We start from the raw sequence: 14128 nt of genomic DNA, 5'->3' as shown, positions 1-14128 counted from the left end.
TACTTGAAGCATTCAGAATATCCTGGAATTATTGGGGCTACTCAAATGGAAAGAGTCTTTGTGTAAGCTGTCCTTTTGCTGATCCGAGGGCTACTGTGACTGACTTTGCTTTTCACATCTCTCTCTATTTCATTTTTAAAAATCAGATATGCTTTACTGTGAGGAGGAATTTGACCACTTACTATTGTATTCTCAGAAATAAGCCTACTAGACCAAGCATTCAAGGTAATTTCATTTTTGCAATAGGAGCTATAATTGAGGAATCATATTTTCAATGTAAGACACTATCTAAAACTAGTCCCTGGTATGAACCCTGGTCAACTATATACAATCCTCTTTAATATGGCCTTTTATAGTATTCATTTAGCACTCTAGTGCAAAGATTCAGAAAGGGCACTGAATGAAATAGTTTCCAAAGAACCGGAATAGTAACAGAAGTTTCCTCCTCTGAATTAACAACCCTAAAATCTCAACTGCAATTGCTTTGAAACAGCACATTAATCCACAATGAAAACGTTTGCATAGCATTTAAAAAAAAATACAAACAGGATTAACAAAGAACTTTCCAAGGACAAGATATATTTGAATCAATTTTAAGACTGAAAGGGAAGTTCAGTGCCTTAACTACTTTTTTAAGAGCTTTAGAGAGATAAGTTATAACTAGCTGAGGGAAAAAAAACACACACACACACACCCCAAAAAACAAAAACAAACAAACAAACAAACAAAAACAAAAACAAAAACAGAAAACAAAAAAGTCCCACCCTCTCCTCAACCCCAAGCCCCAATTTGTATATCACTTATTTTATTTAATAACCATATACCACCAGCGTAAATGTAAATCTAACTGCTGATTGATGTAGCATATTTTGCAATAGGTTTGTAACTGCACTACCCATATTTACTCTTTCCAGCCACTGCTGTAAGGAAGCCTGAGTCTGAAAGAGCCTCCAGTGCCCCAGAGCTCTTTTGTCCTCACACCAAGATTGAATGGGATCTGTGAGCATATACTTCTGATTTTTTTTTAGTTAGGCAGCACTACAGCCCATAAAGGGAATCACCTACCTCATCACCTAAACAATCTTCCAATCTGCCAAAGGAAAGAGAGGTACCTTCAGAGCAGACCTCTTATCACAGACCCCTGTTTTATGACAGGATGAACCAACTCCTCTCTCTACTGACTGCATTGGAACATTAAGCAACAAGTTTGGACTCGATGATCAAGCTTCAGAAGGCTAAAATTAGAGGATGGGAATCCAACACAAAACATTTTAGAGCTTGATCCTCAGCTAATCTACATACACCTTGACCATCCCTTTGAAGCATAAATATACTGGTTTCTCCCTGCAAAAGTTTTGGCCTTTGTAATACACACAGCATTCCAGATGCAGAAAGCGATGGAAGAAAAGCTGTAGGACAGAAGACAGAAGAGTGTGGTCAAATGAGAAGTAACAACTGCCGTGACTGTACCCCCATGAGGATGCTAGTCCCACCTGGAGAGTGTGTTGCTTCCTGAGGCCTTTCACCAGCTTCTCACTTAGCCTTCATGTTCCCACTTGGGCTGAGCCAAGCTGTAGCACCAGATCTGAACCTATTCTCACTGTTGAAATATTACAGTACTGCAAAGTGCAAGTGAAGGTCAAAGGCAGACTGAATCAAAAATGAGCCCCAAGAAGATGGAACCAAGCATCATTTACAAATTGTCATATCTGAAAGATATAGGCTTAAAAAGCTCATCCTCATACAGACGAAGCAATTTCTTACCCAGTCCCAGTCTCTCTCTGCCTTCACTTCTGCAGCCAGTCAGGACTGGTGGCCACGCTGCTGAATGCCAGATGAAGCCTTCCAGCCCTCTCTGGCCTGTTCCTCACTTCTTAACTTGCATATCTCTGCACCTGCACCGGGGAACTCTGTTTCTTAAAGTGAATTTAGAGTGAGATGAACAAGGATTGTTTGAGGAGCAAAGACAAAAACCTCTGCTAAGCCTTAAGACTTGATTTTAGTAGACTTACTGAGTGCTCCAGGGGTGAATACGCTCATATGTAGTTACCTCTGCAGTAAAAAAGTGCAGCAAAAGATGATTAAACACATGAGGAAAGAGGCTTCCATCTAAAAGGTGATTAAAAAGACTAGCATTGTTTAGTTTGCAAAACACAAGAGTAAAAGATGATATAACAGAAGCAGAGAGACGAGGCTATTTATTCTGTTTTCTCTCAAGAACAAATATGCATGGAAAGGTGAAGGAAAAATTCTGCTAACATTTGTGCAGTTTATAACCAACCCTGCAACTCATTGCTGCAGACTATTAGGCAAAATTTTCAGAAATATTTCTAAATGAATTAGATGATACAAACAATAAGCCTCAGTTACCTAGGCTAAGGAAAAGCAAATACAAACAATCGCCCCAAACCCTAAGGATGGTCAGTCCTTGTCCTTGTGATTAGATTAGTTAGAGATGGAATTTTTCTCTCCAGAGGGATGGTATTATTTATTTATCAAGTGTATGATATGGGAGTGCTCTCTTCCTTCAAGCAGGAGGTTCAGTAGAAGGCAATTAAAAGAGTCAGTAAATGCAGCTGTGTGAAGTCACTGCCAATAGATTTCTTCCAGAATGCATAAACCTAGTAATGGTCAAGTGGCTCAAGTTTAGTTATTTGGATCTCAGCTGGTTATTTTCCCCGATGAACTTCAACTACAGCTAGGTAACAGTCAAGGCTGGCTATGAATGAATGGAATTAAATATATTCATGTCCTTGGAAAGTTCTTCACTAATCCTGCTTGTTTCTATGCACTTATAAATGCTAAGTAAACATTTTCATTGTGGCTATAACCTAATTTGAGTGTAAAAGAGAAACTCTTGTACCTCCAATCAATATTACTCCAAGTTAGCAGTGAGTGGAGTCTGAATTTTAATGGTCCCCTTCGCAAGAACCAGAGCTGAAAGTAGCCTCAGAGGGAGTGGATCGGGGTGCTGACGCGACATGGCAGTCCTGTGCCGTGCTGCTGGCGCTGCGGGGGGCTGCACGCCTCGCAGCCTGCGAGTCTTCCGCTTGTGCTGTCAGAGCTGGAATACGCTGGAAGATGCTGCTGCAGAGTTAGTACCTGCTTACACTGTACATGTGTATGGAGAACAAACTGTCTTTTTAAAAGAATTTTAAATGCTACTTTTGGCTTCTGAATAGTTTTCTTGCAACTGTCAGGCCATCTGCTTGGAGAGGGGTCTGAGAAGTCATGAACAGGATCTTAAAATATACTCTCCTCATAAACATCTTTTGTTTGGAAAATCCACATGCATCACATAATGCAGTAAATGGCAGCACAGGCTGAACTGAAACATTTTTAAATGCCGAGGATGCAACCTTGGATACAGCTCCCCCCGCCCCCTGCCTCCCCTCTATTAATAAGCCCGCTTTAAATGCACGCTTAGACACACTCTCTTACAGACTCAGATTGGCAGCACCCACCTGCTGGGAAACATGCTAAGATAACTTCCTTGGGTACATCCAAAATACCAAACTGGGTTGTGGGCAAAAAAGAAACAGGCTTCTGCAAAGCAGCTCTTTCAGAGATTACATCATACTGCCAGCCAATTTTCTGCCTACACTGCACCATTTTGTGTGATGTGTGTGTGAAAAAAATAGCATACGTCTGTGTGTATACAAGCAAAAAGGCCAAATGAAAGGTGTGCAAGCACATGTAATTCTAGCATTTCCTAACTTCTGGGAGATTAGGTTTTCAGTACTGCTTGGTACTTGAATATATATGATACATACATATGCACATAAACATTTATTTTGTTGGCATGCTTAGAATATAAAACTGTATGTTGGAGAACAGCGTTGCATCTTCCTTATTCTTTTTTTTTTTTTCCATTTATTTGTATCATTCTTTGGTCATTTTTGTTTACCTGCTTTTTGTTATTCTAATGTAAGTTCAAATATACAAATTGTTAATATTTTTTTTATATATATATACATATAGATGTAATAAAAGTTTCTGGCTTTTTTATAAACAAATTTCAGCAGGAATGTTGATGGGATGCTGTATAACAAGTAAAGAAGAAATACTGTTTAATTATCTTCCATATAAAATCCAATAAAACGTTCTGGCTTTTCTTATTTTTCTGTACTGGGGATTAACATCAGCGTCTTTGTGATGAGAAATCTGCATTCATGGCTCCTCTATTTAGATTTAAATAGGAATTATAGTTCTTGGCAGAAAGGGATCTGTCAAATATCACAGCATTTGTGGCAGGTGGTCACTGCATTGCTTAGTACAGACACTGCCTGCTTAACCATAGCCTGAAGTAAACATCAAAAGTCAATTATTCTCTTTGCAAATATTTTATTTATATTTTGGAGGCTAATGAACATCTTTTCAGTGCTTGGCTGAGACCTTCCTCCATGGATCAAAATCCTACTGAACCTGCATTTGGTGGTTAAAAATGTGTTTAGCAATCCAGGGATGCCGATGTAGCTACCAGCGTCTATTAGGCTTCATAACACAATCCTCTGCTTGGAAACCTTTAATGACTTGGCTGGGTTGAAGTGGACAGAGTTAAAACTTGTCATGGTTGTTATCATTGCAGCTGCCAATTAGTACGACAGTCATGTATTATTTTGCCAAAATCCCTTTCCCCAGTTAAACTGTATTTTGAATATAAATACTGCAAAAGAAAAGAAAATTGTCTATTTCCTTTGATTTAATGTTTTGGGGGCGGGAAAGCAGAAGGTCTGGTTTACTAGAGAGATGAATGCATGTGTAGTGGCCATACAGAGGTAACTTGAACACACACTGAGTAGAAAATACGGAACGAGCTGAGCTCTGAGGGTCAAATGCCTTGGAGAAGTTTCTTGTTCCAGGGTAAATAAAATGACAGTATATGGCAACTATTATGCATAAATGCCAGAATCTGTCCCAAAAACACTACCGTGGGAAAATATCTAAAGATGCTGCAGCACATTTTAGATCCTTAACCGAGTCCTATCCGAACTCTTTGGGCCATTAACTAATCAAATCATCTCACGTAAACAATGTTATAAAAATAATCAAGTACTTCTGCCTCCATAAATATATATTGAATATATTCACCTTAAAGGACTGGGATTTTCTTGAGTATTTACTCCTGACATTCAGGAAGCAGAAGGAGTACAAAATGCTAAGGAGAAGCAGAATTCTCTGAGATGGGGCTGTGGGTAATTTTCCCCGCAAGCCTATTTGGTGGTAAGTTAATTGACTCCCACATTACCGAAACTGCAATGTACTAAAGCACTGGGTGCTCGTTTTCATTCGCTATTTGACTGGCAAAGGCCATCTGTTCTACCCCATCCATCCACATGCATAGCGTCTATTGTTGTCAACAGGATTCACACACACGTGGATCAAGGCAAGCATGTGCCTCAAACTGTTTTGATCTCTAGAACATGGATTTTTCATTTTCTTTGTTTCTTTGTGTTCGGCCAGTAATAATACTTGTCATTTGAGAATTCATATTGATCTTGTCATTGCCTTAAAATTGGATGACAATTACTATCTTTGTCAAAATTCGATCTGATGAAATGGCTCCAATTAGGAAGGAAAAAGAAGGAATCCATCACAGCAGGGAGAATTGCATTTGGTTTTAAAGCCAGGAAGCTTCTTTTAAAGGGGTACTAGTGGAACAATCAAATGGGAACAAATATAACAGAGATCAGGATATAAGTCTCAAAATCTTCAGAAATTTAGTGTGTATATGAAACAAGTAGCCATGTAATTTTTATAGTCCACACCTGTGTGCAAAATTGAGTTGGAGCTCCTCTGACACTAGATGCCAGTAACTGTGATGCCAGTAACTGTTGTTTTCATTTTCTGATCTGGTCAGACAGACAGTGGCAGTTGACGTCAGTCTTCATGAATTTTCAAATCCAGTTCTGATCATCAGTATTATTATAATACATTATCAGGAGCAGATTTGCTGAAGTTCATGAAATGATAACAGCATAAATTGCATCATGGTTCCAGATACTGATCTCACCTTGAAACTAAATGTAAAAAGGCAGTATAAGAAGAAAAAAAAAGTACACTTCCATTGCTGCTAGCATTGGCACTAAAGCAAACAACTTATTCCTGCTAATTGTAAATAAAATTGTGCTTATTACAGATTTTTATTTTTATTTATTTATTTATTTTTTTAAGTAAGCTGTAAAAACGAGTGTCATGTGTGCATGTATGGGTGGAGAAAACTTTTTCTAAAACAAAGACCTTTTTTTCTTGTTAAGTTAATGCTTTTTTTCAATAGAAAAGCTGTTTGTGATCTTCCATGGGCTAGAATCACTGCTGGTCTGTAATTCTGGTGAGCCCTTACCAGGGACCTGTGAGATACATGCTTGTGTTTGGCTCTCCCTAAAGGACCAAAGTCTCCACCCACCCAGGAGAATGATCTCAGCTCAAGGACATTTTTGTGCAGGTTACTCTGAATTGAGACCAGTAAATACTGTTTTAAATAAAAGTGTGGCATGAACTGGACTTTTAGAGTAGTACAGTTATGTGAGCTCCTGTATACAAGCCTACGCAGCTTACCTCCCATAAAAAAAATCACATTTTCTTAACTACGTGGAAGAGCTTCACAAGAGACTGAGGGAGCCCAACCAAGCACACCACTCTTTTAGCAGGTGGTTGCTGTACAAACTAAAAATGTAGTACAAATATGATGCAGAGATGAGTCACCATGTCTCGTACAGCAGCAGGCCCCTTGGTAAAAGCAGCTGAGTGAGCTGGCACTAACAGGTCTTCCTCTAGGAAGCTGGGTGGACATAATTCCCCTTTCCCCAAATCTTTCTGCCCCTCTCTGTTTTTGTTAGCTAAACCAACTTACTGACTCTGACCTACATTTGCACTAGTACCAGAATGCAACAGACTGTGTTTCTGGGGAATTTGCTATTTGCTAAAAATTTTAATCCAACCCATTTGAAAATGCTATATGCTAACTGAGCAAATAAGGCAATCAGAAAACTATACAAAACCCATACAATTGTCCCGGACTTGTTTGCAACACACTGCTATTAATGAGCATCTGGGATGAGCATGGTATCTTGCACTATGGATCTCATGATCTGTACAATAATGGCTGATTTTAATTGACTTTTGCTGCATATAGCTAATCCCAATTGGAGAAGTTCCAGGATACCGCTAGTGAAGAACTGTGGGTGGGTGCATGTTTTGAAGTGATGGTAAACATTGTGACATATACTGTGTGTACCACATATTCTCATATGCACATTTTGACTTTTGTTGCCTTGGCTTTCACACAGCATTTCTAACATAGACATTCCTATTTGCCAGTTTAAGTGGAAATCTGTTAACATGTGAATACTGCTCGCCAGCATGTACCACCATCACTGGACTTTCAGAACTTATCTTCTCCCACGAAACAGCCATCTTGCATGCTCAAGGGTGCTCCACAGGACTATGGTATCTGTGCAAGCAAGGCCGGCAGAACTGGGCAAACGAGGAGTGATGAGAGCTGCTATGAAATACTTTAACTCTGAGACTTGCAACTCAGCTCATTATGACCCACCAATTTCCAATGTAAGAAAGATCACCGGGAAGACCTTGCTCTTTTACTGCCACAAATTCTTTTTTCCTTTCAAGAGATGCTGGTAACTAATGACAAGTTTGGTAAAGACACTTAAAGTGCTATGGATATTAAAATACCTTCAAAGGTCTGGGAGAAGGAGCCAGAGTACCTGTATGAAGTACTTTAATGACTGGCCAGCCCCTCTGCTTGAACTGCAACTCATCCTGAATCCACAACGACTTTTTGGGAACCTGAACTCAGCCAAGACTTACATATATTTTTGAATCTGATGCATTAAGAAGTCCCCTGCTATGCATCTCATTCTACCTGGCTGCAATATCGTGTGGCCAATATTATACAAACAATTTGGTTTTAGGCTCTTTCTAGAAAAACATTTGCATCATGTACAGCATAAATGCAAGGGATTTATAGGAAATGAAGCTCTGTACATTCTTTCCCTAGCAATAAAGTGCCCAGAGCACAGGGAGGGTCCTCTGCTGCTGCCCACGCCACTGCCCATGCCCCCTGCAGACATAGCCAGAGAGCCCCTGATCCCATTGCAGCAGCTTCTCCAGTCAACCAGAAAAAAAAAATAAAAAAAATATATAATAACGTTTTTCCTCACTAACTGCAGCATTACCACTTCTCACAGAGACCACCCAGTTGCAGACAACCGTTAGACAAGATTCACACAAGAGAGATTAGTGTGTGAGTGCAGAGTGAGGAAGGCAGTGCCAGTGCAAAAGTAGCTACTGAAACAATGAAATAAATGCTGGTGAATGAGTGTTTCTGTAAGGTTATACTTCCATCACATCCAATTCGAATGTTATCCAGCAAACTGCCTTGCCAGGAGCCTTCTTTGTATTGCAGGAAGCCATCTGTGATGGTAACTAAAACGGGAACAGAACAAGATTCACTATGAAATACTCGTCAGAGTACTCCCCTCAAGTGTGTGCTCTGTGGTTCCTATGTTCCCAGAAGCAATCTGTCCCCAAAGGTGAGAAAGGCGTTATCACCATGAGCCCCAGAACCATCGCAAATGGATATTGTGCCTTTCACCTACGGCCTTTCACTGAGAGTCCATAAAATCTCCACTCTTTTAACCATAATTTGTCCTTGGCTAGTACCATTAATTGCTATGGAGATGGTGGGTGGGACAATGCATCATTTTGAACAAGTTATCTAAAACCTCAGTTTCAGTCTTTTTAACATATCTTCTGGCAGAAAGTACTGATTGTTTTCATTGATCTCTGCTACTTCTGGTTTAATTTTTCTTTCTCTATCTCTGAGTCCCTATCTTATGTCTCTTTCCTTGCCAAACTATTCATTTGTTGCTGGATAATCATGGGTTTGTGTTTCAGATAGCTTCCTATTTTGTTCATGTTTCCGTTCTATTGTCCACATATTTTTCCTCTGCAAATTTTGCTGTATTGTGCAGTGGCAAGTGGCTATCAGCTAATGCCAATATTTCTCCTTGAGAATTCTTTTTCCTTGCATCATCAAGGGTTTAAGTGGAAAGCCTTCAGCACAGTGCAAATTTCACTCCTGAGAATATCCATCTTTTGAGGTAGCTGATTTTAATTAAAGAATACTCTCTCTCCCCCCTCTCTCTGGATTATACTTTAATTTCAGACTCTATCACAACCGTAGATACTTCTTAGATAAAATGTATTTTTGTCTTTTTTCATCCATGATTATCTGTAGTTCTTAAACACTTGGGGTCAGCAGCTGGTCCCCAGTTGATGTAGTTCAGAAACAATTCTATTCAAAGGAATTAATTCAGAATAAAATTGGTGTTAAGTTCAAAATAAGGCAAAATGTTCATAATATTTTGCCCTTATATACCTGAGTGAAACTCGCAGAAATAGCAGTAATAACAGTTGTGATAATAAACAATAATCTCTGCAATCTATGGCACCTTTCACCTAAGTATTTTAGATATAAATGCATTAAGCTGCTGTCATATGAAGAAATGCCATTATCCTAATTTTACACAAGGGAAAAAAAATAGGTGGCAGGAAGTTAAGAAAGCAGTTGAAAGTCATATAACAAGAACTGAACCTACATCTCCATATCTTCTGTTTCCAATCCCTTAAACACAGGGAGGCTCTGTTCCCAAGGGATATAAAACTGAGGTCTTGAGAGTTAAGCGTTACAAAGGAATCAACAGCGTTCAAATACAAGTACAGTTTGGGCTCCTGCCTCCATCATCTTGCCAAATTATGACTGAAATAATATTGGTATCATATCTGAAATTGTTTATGCATGATTAATTTCCACAGTTAAACTACTTCCAGACTTCTCACATAAGTGGTGGAAATATAGTCCTAGGCAGAGAAAGTATAGTTACAGATTTTATGCTTTAATGCTGGAAAGGAATCGAGTGAAACCCTGCCACTTTTGAAGCCAAAGGCAAAACTTATTCTGATAAAACAAGGATCCTGGCCAGGGTGCCTATGGCCATGAGGACCCTCCACAACTAATGTGTATTTCCTCATATAAAACAGTAGTATATCGGTGTATATATGTGTGACAGAGGTACAGCTGCATATATACCCACACAGAACTTGTGGGAAGAGATCAGGCTGGCAAGCTTTCTGTGTACTGAGTGCAAATGACTGCACCAGTCATTTAAAACATTTTTTTTTAATGTCTGCTTTTATTTTGCTTGCTTGTTTGTTTGTTTGTTTTAATGTCCACTCCAGTCTATACACAATATAGATGTGCATCTTTGCTTGGTCACGTATTTTTGATCTAAACAGAATTGCAGAAAAAAATATGTATGAAGAATAAATGTAGAACTAAACTGCGCTTTGGCAAAGTGCTTTAAACTGCCTTTCTGCCAGTAATCCATTAATTTGTGCTTCTTTGTTTTCTCCAAGCTCAGAATAATTCCCATCTGCCTTGACTCACTATCTAGCACATAAAGGAAGAGGTCTCTTTCTGAGCATGGATGAAATAGGAAACTTTTTGTATTAATGAAGAATGGGGCTTGGAATTCTGGGGTTTCTACCACTGGGACCTAAAATAACTTGAGGTCCTGCTATTTTAATTAACTTCATTATGACGAGACTGCCTCTTCTTTTCGTGTATATTTTTCCAGCTTTTGTGTTCCTGGGCTGCCTGTAATACGTATGTATTCCCCTTCTTTCCTCTCACTGAAGCTGAAGATGCAATCACATCTTTGAACCATCTGTTTTTTAATTTATTATTTTCCCCCCATTGCATTGATGGGTTTTCTCATTTTTCTGTCAGGCTAACAGTTTGGCTCCTGTTTATCTAAGATATGTTAACATGCTGTTCCTCTTCTGGGCACTCAGTCAGCCTATTGTATTTTCTGAAATTAAACACCAGGGATTTTTTAACATTATTTTCTTCGTCAGCCCAGGGAATGTCCTCTACCTTTACATCCTCTCTTCCTCCTTTTGTTGTTCCAGTGTACATTTTATGACTCTTGCTAAATTTAGGATAGTATCTTATTTTCCTGTCCTCTCCAGGTCATTCTCAAGATGAATGGTCAGAGACTGCCTGGGAAAGGTCCTACACCTGGTGAGTAACCCATGCATGTGAGGCCAGGGCCAGGCCAGGGTTCCCCAGAGAAGGCAGAGGGTTATCCCAGAGCTCCCTACAGCGCTCCTCACACAGCCCCCTGAGGGCAAGACATGAGGTGGCAGGAGCCCATGACAAGCACAGCTTGATGCTTGGCCTACTGCTGGTGAATGTTTCTTTTCCTCAGCTTGGGAAATACCTTCCAGGTGTTGGTCCAGCACCCACCAAATGATCAGACACAAGTCCCTTGCACTGCATTTGCTGCCTGCAGCCAGCTGCAGTCACAGCTGGGCTAGGCTGTGCTGAGGAGGGCAGGGTAGTCCTGAGCCATAGCAGGGAGCTGTATATCCCCGAGGTGGCAAGGAAGTTCCAGGTAATCACAGTATAGAGCATAATGTGGATTTATATTTGTTACCATACTTTTCTATAGTATATCCCAAGAGTGTTCTGAGGCATTCCATTCTTTAATAAGCAGAAAGCGCTCTGAGATTTTTCTAATGAAAATGATATAGGAGCACACAGTGTTATTATTAAAACCTCTTCCTTTTTCTCTAGGAACTGCTAAAATACATTTACAGTTTATATCCTTTTTGGTGAGCATTAAACTTTCTAATTTAAAATAATAAAACCCAGTTTGCTCCCTTTCTTTTTCTTCCGTTTCAAAAATATAAAAAATTGTCAGTTTTTTAACTATTCTTATTTTGCTGAGTGATTTTTGGATTTCAATAAAAGTAACACTGTGGTTACAACACTTTGTGAGATAAGCAAAGAGATTTTTTTTTTACAGCACAATTATGGAAATTTCAAAGAACCTTATAAATATCCTGCTATTTGCATATATGAGATAAGCATATTTCAGTAATGGTTATGACAGGCTAGCAAGGAAAATGTGTGGGACAGCTATACAGCAAATACATGCAAACAGACACAGAGAGGGTGTGTGTGCGTGCACTTCAGAGAAGCCCATGCTTGCTTGGTGGGCACAGAATCCCTGGAAATGCCTGGGCCTGCTGATGGAGAGGGATCACCCCTATGCTATGACTCAGTTTCCCCACGTGCAGATGCAAGATTAGTAGTATTTTTCTAATGCAACAAAGCATTTTGTTACGTCCAGATGGTGTGCACTAGGCTCAGGCTGCTGCCCCATGTGCTCTGCCTGCCTGCGGTCATCATGTCTTGTAGTTGCAGAAGTGCAGAGCCCGTCCAATGCACATCAAAACTGCCAGGGCCTAGGCGCAGTCTATCCAGTTGCACAGCAGGCTGACCAACACTTCCGGCTGCACAAAAGTTTAACACGATCCTAAGTGCTCATGAAAGAACCACAGGGCAGCTAAAGCTGGCTTGGTCTTGAGTACGGGCCCAAGCATCCACTCAAAATGCTATGGGAACATGGCCATAGCTGCCTCAAGTTTTCAAGGGCCTTTCTGAACTGATCTCTGCGTGCTATTATTCTTTTGTTTCCCTTTGTATTTTAAAGTTGGGAATTGCTCTTCTGGATATGCTTGAGAGCTGCTAGGAAGCTCAGAGAATTAGTGTGGCAATTTCCTCAGTCCTTTGTTGAAAAGGAAGAGTCCACAAAAATGCACTACCATTTTAGCTGCAAAAGAGCGTAAATAGCTATCAAACACAGAGATGATTTAACTAAAAAAACTGCAAACAAACAACCCCCTCTACACACACTTTTCTGTCCCCATTAGAACTGCAGGTTTCCATTCTGTGGATCTCCCAGCCATCTGCTTGGCCCTTGAAAGAGTCCTTGAGAAACCGAAAAATGAAAACCACTTACTTTCTGAAAACTAATCTTGGCTTCCCGGTGCCTTGCTTTCAGGGGAGTTCCACTTGAGGCTTGATTTCTGTAAGTGCAGATACTCAGTATGTCCTGAACAATTAGATGCCTTTGAGGATGTTGAAAGCTAGACATAAAAAACAAATCAATCAGGAGTTTTGTTTGACAACTGACACTATTTCTAATGGAAAGAAAAACAACCCACCAACGAACAACCCCCCCCCCCCCAAACGACAACAAGAAAAATTAAAACAAACAAACAAAACCAACAAAACCAAAAATCCAGAAAGTTCAACCCTTTGATCTTCATGTTTTAAAACCTACAGAGGTACAAATCTATCTTTTTCTTTTTTTTTTTTTTTTTTTTTTCCCTGCTGAGGCAGATAACCTTTACCAGAAGCTGAAGTCCCCTGGTGTGTGCAGCATGGCTAGGGGCCCTCAGAGGGGTGCTTGGGGCTTGCTGATGGATTTCCTCTGAGCACTGATGTCTACAAATGCTCCTTTCTTGTCACAAAGAGCTAAGAGATGGGGTGACAACCCCTGCAGCCCCTCAGGAACCCATCAACACAGCCTCTGGGTAGAATATGAGTGTGGGCATGAGGCGTCTGATGACAGTGACCAGGACTGTGAGCTGCTCAAACTGCTGGGAATTATGTTGTAATGTTTTTCCTGGGCTCTCATAGAAAGCTGTACTTTCTATAATGGAGACAGTTACAGGCAATCACTGCCTTCCAAGCAGTTGATATTCAGACAAAAAAAAAAAAAAAAAAAAAAAAAGAAGAGCAAGGGAAGGTGCAGTTTTGTCTCGTCAGCTAATGATCCTTGACTCTCTTGCTTTGTGTTTTTGGTAGCAACCACAGAGAGGTCACACATGAAACTGTGGCAGTGTGAGGTGTCTTTATTAAATATATCAATGGAGTTTATTAAATGGAATGTGTGGCACTGGGTAGTGTAAGCCACTGTCGGACGGGCTTGGGGTCATGCAGGCCTCCTGCCCTGATGTCACCGGCTGCTGGATTAATACCATGAGCTCACAGCATGGGCCTGATTAGAAGGTTGGGTCCTGGTTGGTTTTACCTCAACCCTCTGCTAAGCCTTTGTAACGTGAGCAACACACTTTTCAGCTCGTCACCAAGGCTCCATGCTCAGAGCCAAGACAGATCACTTAGGTCTTTTACCACCTCTGGCAGAAACAGGTTTTAAAATCCCCACCCTGCAAGAGGAGGGCGCAGAGGTGG

General features: G+C 40.2%; 1 long non-coding RNA gene across 1 annotated transcript in view; it reads right to left on the bottom strand.

Moving 5' to 3' along the window:
• The window catches only part of LOC121077169, a 43447-nt gene extending 30434 nt beyond the window's left edge, over window positions 1-13013 (bottom strand). Inside the window, exons 1-2 of the long non-coding RNA XR_005823930.1 lie at window positions 12891-13013; window positions 5769-6020 (exon numbers count right to left, since the gene is read on the bottom strand). This is a non-coding gene — a long non-coding RNA (uncharacterized LOC121077169). The remainder of the gene's footprint in view (window positions 1-5768; window positions 6021-12890) is intronic.
• Between the last annotated feature and the right edge of the window lie 1115 nt (window positions 13014-14128).

The sequence above is a fragment of the Cygnus olor genome, chromosome 13 (assembly GCF_009769625.2).
Source record: "Cygnus olor isolate bCygOlo1 chromosome 13, bCygOlo1.pri.v2, whole genome shotgun sequence".
Classification (NCBI taxonomy): domain Eukaryota; kingdom Metazoa; phylum Chordata; class Aves; order Anseriformes; family Anatidae; genus Cygnus; species Cygnus olor.
The sequence above is the reverse complement of the archived record's forward strand: the minus strand, read 5'-3'. Positions and strand labels throughout refer to the sequence as shown.